We start from the raw sequence: 12,967 nt of genomic DNA, 5'->3' as shown, positions 1-12,967 counted from the left end.
CCCTTGCATCAAAGTCATCTATAAATCATTCAACCATTGATAATTTCTTGGAGACTCACCGAATGATCGTATTCCTTTGCTGGAAAAATGTTTTTTGTCGATTTTTATTGATTGCCTACACTCCTTTATCAAACTTGTAATATTTGAAATAGCTTGAATCTATAAAAATAGACTTCTGTCATACACAGCCACCGCAACAATGAACTCCACAGTGTCAAATCTGTCTTGACGTCAATCAATTAATTTTGTATGCTAATTAATTCATCTCTTTTAAATTTTACACTCATGAACAGCTGTACTAGCTTATAGTGAGGTTCACGTTATAATGACAGTGAAGAAATATAGAAGAGCAACGTTGCCGATTATGTGGCTTCTCTAGAGAATATCTGATACCAGTATTTTCATGTGATATCAACTGTTCATTCTTGCTAAGAACAATCAATTATCCTATTCGTCAATAAGAAATATTTTTCAATGATCGGATAATACATTGAGTAACAATATTCCTATATTGTTAAAAGTGATCTGGCATCTCTGTTGAGCTTGAGAAGGATAGCGCGATCTGCTTTGTGGGACGATAGATGAGGATAGCAACACCAATGCTTATCAAATACTGCCACTATAACGTGTACCTCAACATGAACTGAATCGACAATCTTCAATGTTTTAGAGACTTATTCGAATGGCGAACAGTAAGGATTAACAGAGTAGATGTTTTTTGTTTCGAGGTGCGGGGGGGGGGTGGTTTGAATGGTCACAAGCCTACAAAAATATTTTTGAACGATTGACTTCCATAAACGAAACAACCAGCATTCTGAGTAACTTCTGGAAATAAAATTTCTATTGCAATATTGTGAGGACCCAATCTCATAGTATTGAAAAGTCTAACAATAACAAATAAGTCCAAAATATTTCTTCTAAATTTAAAACCCCTGAGAGGCCAGAACACGCGTTCTTCTAACTGTTTTCGACAATAATTGAGAAAATAATTTCTATTATTTTCGAAAATCTTTCTCACTTTCACCACCCACTTATAATTTGAAACAAAGAATGTTCTAGCATGCCGAAAGTTTTATTTTTTTCTGCTCGGAATGTCCCGAAATCAACGGACATGATAATTATTTAAAGAAAAACTATAGGTCGGATAGAAATAATCCAAATCCAAACATGAATAGAGAGAAAACATTCTCTCCGTCATTTTTATTTAAAATTCTTCCACTTTTCGACATGTCATAATTCTAAGAGAAGTTATAAAAAACACATATATTCGCGAATTTTTAATTTCCATATATCGAGAAATAGATTGACCTGTTAATCCTTCAACCTTGAAATTTATTAAGCACTACTGTAATATCGGGGATGTTATTCTACCTACATACAATACTTTGGGTAGATTAGGAATTTGAGAAAGTTGCAATTTTGCACAATTTTGCACAATTGTTATTTCTTCAGATGGAGAGCCAAGTTTCAACTTATTTCCTACAAAACTCAAATTAAAGACATGCCAGCTATTATATTTTAAATGCTTACTTTTTAGCCAGAGGGGTGCGAGAGAACTCGTACCCTCATTTGCACCCTGTTCCATACGCCCGTGCCCATCTTCAAATTTTTTTACCAACCTCATCTCAATGTTATCATTGAATTAATTTCTCATTATTTACTATAGGATACTAGAAGATCTACTGTCAAATCATACTCCTACCATATCATTATTATAAAAGATGATATTTTCAATCAATAATTTCTTATGGATGAATAATTCATATTAATGTTCAAATTGTAGACACGGATTACTGTATCATGTATTTTAATAGAGGAATAAAGGCCTAAGGCTCACCTCACACTCACTACACGTGACTCAGGTCGAGAAGAGAATCGACTCTAGTCGAGAGCATGTGTTTTCAAATGGTGACGTCGTGGAGACTAGAATCGACTGGTCTGAGTGTCACCATTTGGAAAAACATGCTCTCGATTAGAGTCGAGTCTCTTCTCGAACTGAGTCGCAAAGTGTGAGTTGAACCTAAGTCTATGCGACTACTTGTTACGAGATGTAGGCCTAACAAAAAACAACAGACCACACAAAGCTCGAAATGCATTACTTGAATTAAATATTATTTTTCTAAACAATAACACCTTTTCTTTTGACATTATAGGTCCATATTCAATTTTTTTGTTATGGAACAGTTTTCATGTGAAATTGAACAGAAGTCATACTTCATTTAGTCAGTCTTCATCAGGGCCGCCCCGAGGATAATAGGCGCCCGGGGCGAGATTTTGATATGCGCCCCCCCCCAAGTATAGCGCGGTGAGGTATAGTATTTCAAAGTGAAGCTACATTGCTCTTCCAGGAGGAGAACTTCCATTATGGGCTGCATCCTCTCCTTGATAATCATGCTATAGATTTTGTAAGCAGTGTTTAGCAAGCTGATTTCTCTATAGTTGTCACAGGAACTTCTTAGTCCAGTTAAAATGGACATAAAAAAAGAGGTGTGCTTGCAATTTATATTGTAGTTATGATTTTTAAATATATTTTTTGGATACATGAGAGAAGACCGGAACAAATAGTCCAGAACCTCGTATTTACAGCTCATTTTCCAGTTTTCAGCTTTTTCTGCCAAATCCAGTTATCTGACGGAAAAATTTGCTCCAGCCATTGTTTTAGATTATAAAATGAGATCATTCGCAACTATCTATCTCCAATAAGTACTGAGTTATGATTTTTTAAAAAATGAGTGAAATTCAAAGAAAAAATCAACCTGTATCTTGATCTTAGATTTTAGAGCACAAAAATATGCCCAGAGGGACTTTGAATTATACATTTAACTAATTGGTAAAAATCGGAAGATATTGTTGATACGAAATTAAAACTCATCAGAATTAATTTTGTCTTTAAATTTTACTCATTTTTGAAAAATCATAGCTCAGTAGGTCTACTTATTGGAGATTGATATAGATAGTTGCGAATGATCTCATTTTATTCAGAATTTTATAATCTAAAACAAAGGCTGGAGCAAATTTTTACATCCGATTACTGGATTTGGCAGAAATAGTTGAAAACTGGAAAATGAACTGAAAATACGAGGTTTTTGGGCCACTCTGTATCTAGCACAAGAAAATTTTGCATGAAGAAATTGGTTCTGGACTTTTCTCAGGTATCCAAATAATATTAAAAATCTGGTGAAGCGCACTCACACAACTTTCCTTGCCGTTATGAAAATTGATCACCTTACGCTAGTGTTCTCGCGCATCCCAAGTCTACTATTCAAATACATGAGACAGCTGGTGATAGGACAATAACGCTGGAGACACACGAGGTCTGCTACTTCGTAGTGAATGATTTAATTGCCAACAGTTTGCAATTTAATTATCACATTTTCTCGAATATCAAGCTTATTTTCAATTTAAGGTGAACATAAATGTTACTGGACATTGATTGTAGAGATTTTCATGCTCAATCTTTTCCACTTGGATTTTTCTGTTTAAATTGTATATGAAGGCTGATACTTGAGAATCTAAAATCAAACTTCGCATAGATGGGGCGGAGCTCCTGAAATTTTTACAGATATAGGACTTGTTGCAGTTGATAGAGCTCATCAATGACTATTTCAGTTATGAATTTGATCAAAATCGTTGGAGCCGTTTTCGAGGAAATTGCGAAAAACCCCGTTTTTGGCAACATTTTCGCCATTTTAGCCGCCATCTTGGATTGCATTTGATCGAAATTGTTCGTGTCGGATCCTTATAGTGTAAGGACCTAACGTTCCAAATTTCAAGTCATTCCTTTAACTGGGAGATGAGATATCGTGTACACAGACACACACTCATACACACACATACACACACATACAGACCAATACCCAAAAACCACTTTTCCTGACTCAGGGGACCTTGAAACGTATAGAAATTTAGAAATTGGGGTACCTTAATTTTTTTCGGAAAGCAATACTTTCCTTACCTATGGTAATAGGGCAAGGAAAGTAAAAAATCAGAACTACAATATAAATTGCAAGCACCAATGTATATAGTGACTGGACTATATCTCCCTTCTTGAAAAGAGATTTGACTGCAGCCACTTTCCAAACTTCCGGGATCCTCAATTATTGTATCCAGCACATATCAAATGGAGGAAGCGAAGTTTGAAGAAGCAGAGTTCCCTATGCTTGAACAGCTCCATATTTGAACTATCCGGTCCAGCTTTTCTTATTTCATACTCTTTTCTCACCTTGTATTCTGCAGGCAAAAACCTATTTAATTTTAAATTTCCGTTGATATTCCTAAATTGAAAAATTTTGAATTTATTTTGAATTGAAAAAAATTCAATTTAGAAATACCAATGGAAATTTAAAAATAAATAGGTTTTAGCCTGCAGAATACAAGGTTAGAAAAGAGTATAAAATAAGAAGTTTTATCACCCAGCATTGGACAATGAAGCGACCAATGACGAATTGCAGGTTGCAGGAGCAGTGGGCGCGCACAGGCTCACTCAATGACTACTGGAAAAATATACACCTATGCTATGCGTAGAGTGACTGTATTTACCAAAGTTTTAATTGTTTATGCCACAATTAACACCACACATTCAAGTAATGAGTTATACATAGAAATGGATTGATAAGAAAATGGTTCAAGACCTTTAACGTGAAGGTGAAATAAAGGTAATTGAACCGAAAATGTTGGGGCGCTAATCATCATACGACCGCGGTGCCCCCCTAGCCGCGGCGCCCGGGGCGACCGCCCCGGTTGCCCCACCCTTTGGGCAGCCCTGGTCTTCATTTGATTACAAGAAGAGGCAGAGTAATCATCATAGTCAGCGGAGGAGCCTACTAGCCTCATGGTAACATATTGTGTTTATTAGTTTGTTGGAAAGCTGATTGGCATAAAGTGATTCATACAACGCATGAAATTACCAGTAAAGGCACCATCTGGATTGATCCTGTAGTTCGAGGAAGTGGACCAGTTCACACTCCAGATGTGGACGAATCTACAACCCATGAAATGTATCACAATCAAACCCGGACAATGCAGGAGAAATAGCTTCAGCAACAAACGAAGGTATTATGGAGTGCACGTGTATAAGCTATTTCATGATGGATGTTCAAACGATTTTCAAATTCTAAAGGAATTGAAAAAGGAGTTAAATGAATGGTTAGAAGCCGAATACGAAAAAAATGAAAGTTTTGAGGGCAAATTTTTATAGGCTTATCATAAATACAAATTAGCTTCTGGAAACTACTGTAAAATTGGAAACACTATATCGATTAGTACCTATCTCCCAGCTCGCGGCAAGTATATAGGAACCCTAGTGGAAGTGATCAATAGAGATCAATAGAAAAAAATGTATTGATATCAATAGGTATTTGGGCCAAGACACATCCATGGATATCAATACACATCAATATAAATCCATGGATACCTATTGATGTGTATTGGCCCAAATACCTATTGATATCAATACGTATCAATATAGATCCATGGATATCAATACATCCCCCACTGTATTGATATCAATACACATCAATATGAATCCATGGATACCTATTGATGTGTATTGGCCCAAATACCTATTGATATCAATACGTATCAATATAAATCCATGGATATCAATACATCCCCAGCTGTATCGATATCAATACACATCAATATAAATCCATGGATACCGTACCTATTGATGTGTATTGGCCCAAATACCTATTGATATAAATACAGATCAATAGAAATCCATAGATAACAATGTATTAATATCAATACAGATCAATAGCCATCCATAAGCAACCTGACCCCTTTATAGAAAAAATCCTTTCAAATCTCGTATAGCAGCTTATTAGGATGAATATACCATTTGCAAATATTAGAATTCTAACTCAGCTGTGACTAGCATCAGACAAGGAAGTATACCAGTTTAAGAATTATCTAATAAATATAAGTAAATTAGATCCAGTGAATAGATGTTTATTGACAAAAATTGAGGAATGTAAATAATTGAGCCATGAATAAAATGCAAAATTGTTTATTAAAGTAGCTCATATATTATTATATTATTTATGAAGAAACATTACATTACATATATATTATTCATGAATTAATATGTCCTTATCTGGGTGTGGACTGATTTTTGTAGGAACTTTAGAACAATTTTTCAAAACAGAAAGACAAAGATTGAATTACATTAAAACAGAAATTAAAGCTTTTGAACAATTAAGTATATGGACCAGGTCTGTATCCCACTGGTGATTTCCGCAAAATGGCCTTAAGTCTTCTTCTTCTAATTTCTACTTGAGTTTCTTCCTCAAAATTTATCTCACCAAATTTACATAGGCCTACTAATTCAGGATTGGTCAGATTCTGTGACATAACCAATATGCTGAATGGGTGGTGTCAATGTGTCCAACTTTAAAGCTTTTAAATGGGAAAAATTCCTGATTGTAGGTTGTTCTAAATTATCATTTAGTTGCATATAATAATATACAAATAAATAATAAAATTCATCTATGGTGATAGGCATTTGTTAAATGACTCTAAGGGTAGCTGATGATTTTGTAGAACATAGACATGCTTTTATAACATAGAGTAGGCATATAAAAATATACATGCTTGTAATAATAACGGACATAATAATAGATAAAAGTGTCTTTTTTTGTTTATATGGTTTATTATATGTTAAAATATCGACCTTCAATCATCATATATTGGCTAAGCTGATTTGTCTTCATATTTCTAACAGATATATCTTCATGACAGTTCATTAAATAAATATTTAGGCCCATTTGGCATAGAAATGATAATATGAAAATGAAAAAATTGATATTATATAATTTTTATGATCGATCATTAGTCGAACTGCCTTCTCAATTGGCGACTTGTTGACAAGTTAGCTTTGGTCTGTTTTGGGGTTATGTTTTAGTTCAATTCTAACCTTCAAATATTGTGTTACTGATCAAATTAATAAACATGCAAACATATATGGTCTTTTCCCATTGATAAATTCCTGAAAGGTATATAATTTCTGATTTATTAGTTTCATATTCTGTAGGTTAGATAACCGTCGTTCATCTACCTCAGATAAGATTGTAGTGTTTTTCAGTGATGGAATTTATTTTGCTCGTATAACGGCCTATGAATGAATTGATTTATAGTTCGAGGGCTTTACAATCCTTTGGTACATCACACCATAAACTGGTTAATATAGTCTTTCAAAAAGCTCTGAATTGGTTAATATGACTATTAGAAATGCCAGTCAATAGATACCCAAGAAAATGCTATGAAACTATGAGACAAGAATTAGCTCATGGTAGGTAAGGGTCAGAGACACAAAATTCAAATAGAACTGGTTATATCAAGAAAGGAATCGATTCCATAATGCCTCAGGGAGGAACCTGTGGACCGATCAGGGGATAGAACTGACGAATACTTAACCTTCAGGCAGTTGCACTGTTGTAAAAAGTACAACAGTGTCAGTTTTTTTGCTGCACAAAACTATTAATTGAGTGGTGTCAGTGAATGAGTCACCTATACATTCCAAAACTTTCCTCCCATCATTCCACTGAGTTGCAGTATCAACCGAGCAATGGTTCAGTCCTTAAGCCTAGTTTATATGATGCCAATTGGCGAGACAATCGTCATAAGGCAACTGACTGGCATGAAATTATTGCTTTGTATAAACAGTTCAGGCCAATTGTCTTGCCAACTGTCCCGACAATTGGCCCGAAATTCAACTGTCTCCGGGAGTAGACTATGGACAGTCAATTGGGCCCAGCGAGCCCCCCACTACTCGGAATCTCAGTTGTCGCGACAATTGGCGCCGTGTGAACGGTTTAGGCCAGTAGCGCTGTCATGGTTTTGCCAGTTCAACTGTTTAGTCACAACAGATGACGAGAACTCGGACATGTTTAGTTGTCAACTGACGTGCCAATGGTTGGCCATGTATGTTCTTGTTTAACTGGCCTGGCCTCTAACAATCCGCAACCACGTGATGACAATTGTCCAAAGACAACTGTCTCGCCAATTGTCATCGTATAAACTAGGCTTCAGGTGACATTTGGTCGTGACAGTGCATAAGTCGCACTGTGCATAAGATAGGGAAAGACTGTACATGTTACTGTAAAGGGACCAATAACACAGGATTGATGGCTTTGCTTGATGTACCTTATTGGGCTATGAAATGGTAATTTCACATCATCCAAATGTTCGTGTCAATGGAAAAAGTGATTATACAATTAATTAATATGCTTTTACAGTAAACAGAGTATACATAACACTCGGGAAATTGGATGATGTAAAAAATACAACACCCGACTGCTCGTGTGATCGAGTAGGGTCAATACCTACTATTACTTCTAGTAATAGTAATAGCAGGTATTGGTAGGGTGCGACTACTGGAAGGTTGAAAGAAGTGTTATACTTACCTAGTGGATAAGCATAGTGAGAACTTATTTAATTTAAATGTTAGCAGGATCCTTAACTTTCATTCTTTACCCAGGCATACATTTTTAAACCCAAATTTTGTAATAGTTAAACAACTGAATTACAAGTTGGCTTTTTAAAAATTCTGCTGTGTTTCCCAAGTGAGACTAGCCAGTGACACATGTTTTACTTGTTTCTTGGGGGAAAGGGTACTTAGATGAACTGCAGGGAGATCTGTCCAATATGCAATCTTAGAACCGACGAATTGGTACAAAATTTCTTACTGATATGCCCCATGTAGGCCTATAATGACGCAAGAAAACGATACATTGGTTGGCAAACTCATTAGAAATATTGTAATGGATTCAGATAAAGTTAACGTTTTTTTGTGAAAATTAAATGTTGTAAGAATAAATAGATAATATCTATATTTTTGTGTAGCAGCTGTTAGAACTAGGTCATTAATTTTAAATACCTTTGGCTGAATTTATACCCCTGTCTGAATCTATATCGCCTGTCCTGTTTCTTTTGTATGTGAATGATTTGAAATGTAAAAATGACCAATCCAAAATATGCTTGTATGTGGACGATGTCTCACTGCTAGTAAAGAGCGATACTCATAACTCTCTCCTCTCTGTTCTAAGCACAGAATTTGAAAACTGTAACCTTTGGCTCAAAGCAAATGGCCTTTTTCTCAATTCTTCTAAAACGACCCCAATGAACTTTGTTCTATCATCACAGACTATGAATCTTTTGAATGGTTCAGAACTCACTGCTCCTAATCACAATATTCCTGTCGGCACAGACACAAAATTTCTAGGAGTTACTATAGATGAGTCCCTGTCATGGAATACCCACATAAAGCAGCTTTTAAAAAGACTCAGCTCTGCATCTTATGCCATAAATGTATTGAAAGACACATGCAGTCTGAGTGTCTATTAGACGTTTACAGAGGGTTATTTGAGAGCTTAGTCAAATATGGGATAGTATTTTGGGGTGCTTCATCTCAATCAGACAGAGTTTTTAAAGCTCAAAAAAATTTAATCAGACGAGTTTTCAATTTGAGGTGGAGACACACATGTAGGGACATTTTAAAAACAAAAAAATCTCACTTTTCCCTCAATTTATATTTATGCGACTCTCATGTTGGCTTTCAAAAACCTCAATAGCTTGCACAAAAGGAATGGAACTGTAAGAGAAACTAGAACTCAAAATAAATTCATTATTTTACCCAATGCACATAACTTCTAAATTTGAAAAGGGAGCACTATGACTATACAGAGCAATTTAGTTTTTCAACCATCTCCCAAACGAAACCAGAATCATAAATTCAAAATCTAAATTCAAGGAAAAAGTTTTGACCTATTTGACACATAAAGCATTTTATTCAGTCCGAGAGTTTTTAGATGACCATTGACAGCTTCTCTTCCTGAGATCCAACCCATTAATACAAGGTACTTGATTCAATACGGTAATAGTTGGATTCAACAAGTGACCCTATCTAAGTTGTTAATCAACTTATTCAAGGCCTCCAGTGTGTGTTTTAGTTCTAGTTCCAGAATGTTTCTTTTATTTGTGATTAATTTATTGAATGTAATTGACTATGTTGATTCTAATATGTATATTGACAAAGCATAAATTCTCTACATACAGTATATGTGATGTAAAGAATGTAATTGCTAATAAAGAATTTGAATTTGAATTTGATACCAACACTTGGACTCAATTTCGAAATAATAATAGTCATGTCAATATATTGAATAGACTAAGTAAAATAGCAACAATACTCGAAAAACCTTATTATGAAAAAGTTATTCAATCATGTAAATCAATTAATTTATTGTATCATTAAATACTATGTACTCAACTCTTTGTTTAGAGGGCATGGCCCTGATTACAAATAAATGATATTGTATTATATATCTTTTATTATAAAAAAATAATAATAACAATAATGGAATAGTCCAATGAATTTCCTGTTGAAGTTTTTTTTTTCAAATATTTCAATTTGATAAAATTTTCAAAAATGCCATACCTGAATGAACAATGGATGCAGTGTAAGCGTATGGTAACTCATTTTATGAAAGAAGAAGATGTAAAATTAATTCAATTCTCCCAGAAATTATTTAATATTAATCTAACTTCTGAATTGAAATGTGTTTCTTTCAAATTCCAAAATAATCAATCAGATGAAATCTAATTAGATGAATAAAACCAACTGCTTGCTCTACCATAAAATGCTGAGCAACAACAATTTTACAGTCTTCCAGAACTGGGAACTGGTGGATCGCTCCCTTTTTCAAAAGTTTTTAATGTAGTAATTCAAATAATTATTTTTCTATGTATCAGGTTTTTTCAAATCACAATTCGCAATTATTATAACAAATGGTGGATGCACCTATCCGGATCATAATGTTACAACAGTGGAGCCTATGATGAACGTGACTAACATATTCATATTTTTTCTCATACTAATATTATTTTAATTGATTAATATCTCATACCATTTTTCATCAATTGAACATGATTGGGACTATACACGGAATATGCTGAAAGTCCTAGTTTCCACATTTCAGTGATTGACTGTCACTTTCAGGTTATTTTGAGCTTAGGTAGATAGTCCAACTTGAATATTAATGCACTCACCACTCCATGTAATACGCTCTTTGTCGCTCAAAATATATATTTTAAAAATATTTATAAAATTAGCATCTTGTCCTGGTAATGATGTATCCTCCAACTGTTTTTCACCGAATTCACTCATATTCTCCATATTCTTAAACAGAACCATTTTTTTGGTAAGTGATGCATATCTCAAGTGCTTTTGCCAGGAAACTGAAAAATTGAAAAACTTCAATATAATATTATACAGAATCTTTCTGAACTCCTAACCAATATTTTAGGGCATTATTCCTGGACAAGAAACATATCTCAATATCATTTTTAAACTTTCAGGAAGTCCTTAGTTACTCTCACAGACATCAGTTTGTTTTTTCACATACTATTTTTTTTCTCAACAATGACAGAACAAATGAGAAATGGAAATGGAACTCTACACAAGATGACAACAAGACAGAGCTACAAAAAATAGTGCCAAATTTTCAAATTCATGAAACAAAATGGCGGCCATTTTAAATTTTGTTCCTCAAATAACCAAAAAACCATTGAGTTTACAAAAAAATCACAAACATATTTTTTGACGTGACAACGTCTTATAAATTGGTTTGCCGGGTGACACTTCAAGAAACTGCGTTACGTTCCCATGTTATGCGCTCACAATGAGAGCGAGTGAGAGCGTTTGTTTCGGTTCACGGTCGTCTGGAAAGAGCACGAATAGGAGCAGTGGCGAGCAACGCAGCAGCAACCCGAAGGCATTCACCTGGAGAGAGAGTGAAACGGAGCAATCTCCTGTGACTGTGTCACTACTTAGTGAATAGTTTATGTGAATAAGTATAAGTGAATAGGTATAAGTGTAAGTATAATAGGTATAAGTGAATATGTTATGTTGTAGTAATCACAATGTTGTGGTAGTTTTCAATCACAAAAGTAGTATAAATCGTTTCTCAGCCATTAATAGTTTGTTTAAATTGAAAAAATGAGCGCGACTTGCTATGTAAAAAATTGAATCGAGCACAGTTAGCCCGCCTAAGAGCGAGAGAGACAGAGTGATTTTGTTGAGGATGTGTGAAGGTAAAAATAAAATTTTGTTAATATGAAATTCAGTGCAAGATTCTTTGTATAAATTAATGTTTTAAATATAATTCTTTGTATGAATAAATGTTTTAAATTGTTACTATTATTTCATCCTTCTTCCTACTATAGGAATGAATATTCACATTAAAATTATTTTACCACTCAAAGTCGTTGTCACAAAACTTTCGCCCATATACCGACTTTACAGGCAACTATGCAATTTTTTTTTAGTAAATTTGATAGAAATTGATTGACACATCATCCTAGTGAATTTAATACAAATTGATTGACACATCTTTCTCCAATTTTGAACAAATTAAATATTGAGTGGGATATGGTAGTTTTAGTGATATGTGACCTTTAATAGAGTTATGTAACTTCATATTATTGATTGGAATAATTTGAAATTGCTCACAAATAACAGGCAATGCAAGTGTAATTTTTTGCATTTTGAGGCGACTTTATCAGCATTCTGTGGTGTGCACTGAAATAAGCCTCAAGGGGTTATCTCAGGGGTAATAAGCCTATCTCTAAAGCTTGCATATCTCACTTAATCTTTACAAACAATTTGTAAGAGTAATAAACTTCCCCGTGGTTAAGAATCCATCTAAACCTGTAAGTCCATTATCTATTATTATCATAACCCATAATGGCTCCCCCTCAATTTATATTGCTGTACCCTCAGTTTGTTTTCACTACATACATACTGGTGTATTGACCGTTGGAATTGTAATATTACATTTTTTCTCGATTAAAATCGTATCTTCAATTCAAGATCTATAAAACTTGATAGTAAATATCAGAGTAATCGATATGCGGACAACTTTTTGACTGAGAATTGATTGTAAATAATTGTGTTGCACATTCCATGGTA

The 12,967-nt window shown here is 34.3% G+C and overlaps 1 protein-coding gene across 3 annotated transcripts in view; it reads right to left on the bottom strand.

Annotated features, from left to right (window-relative positions):
• LOC111060483 overlaps positions 1-419 on the bottom strand; it is a 133,358-nt gene extending 132,939 nt beyond the window's left edge. For 2 of the 3 annotated variants that reach the window (XR_005570430.1, XM_039420767.1), the window contains exon 1: positions 60-419. The gene's annotated coding sequence lies outside the window, so the exon portion shown is untranslated. The remainder of the gene's footprint in view (positions 1-59) is intronic. The other variant, XM_039420769.1, reaches the window with a different exon arrangement.
• Positions 420-12,967: the final 12,548 nt, after the last annotated feature.

This window comes from Nilaparvata lugens, chromosome 2, assembly GCF_014356525.2.
Source record: "Nilaparvata lugens isolate BPH chromosome 2, ASM1435652v1, whole genome shotgun sequence".
NCBI lineage: Eukaryota > Metazoa > Arthropoda > Insecta > Hemiptera > Delphacidae > Nilaparvata > Nilaparvata lugens.
The sequence above is the reverse complement of the archived record's forward strand: the minus strand, read 5'-3'. Positions and strand labels throughout refer to the sequence as shown.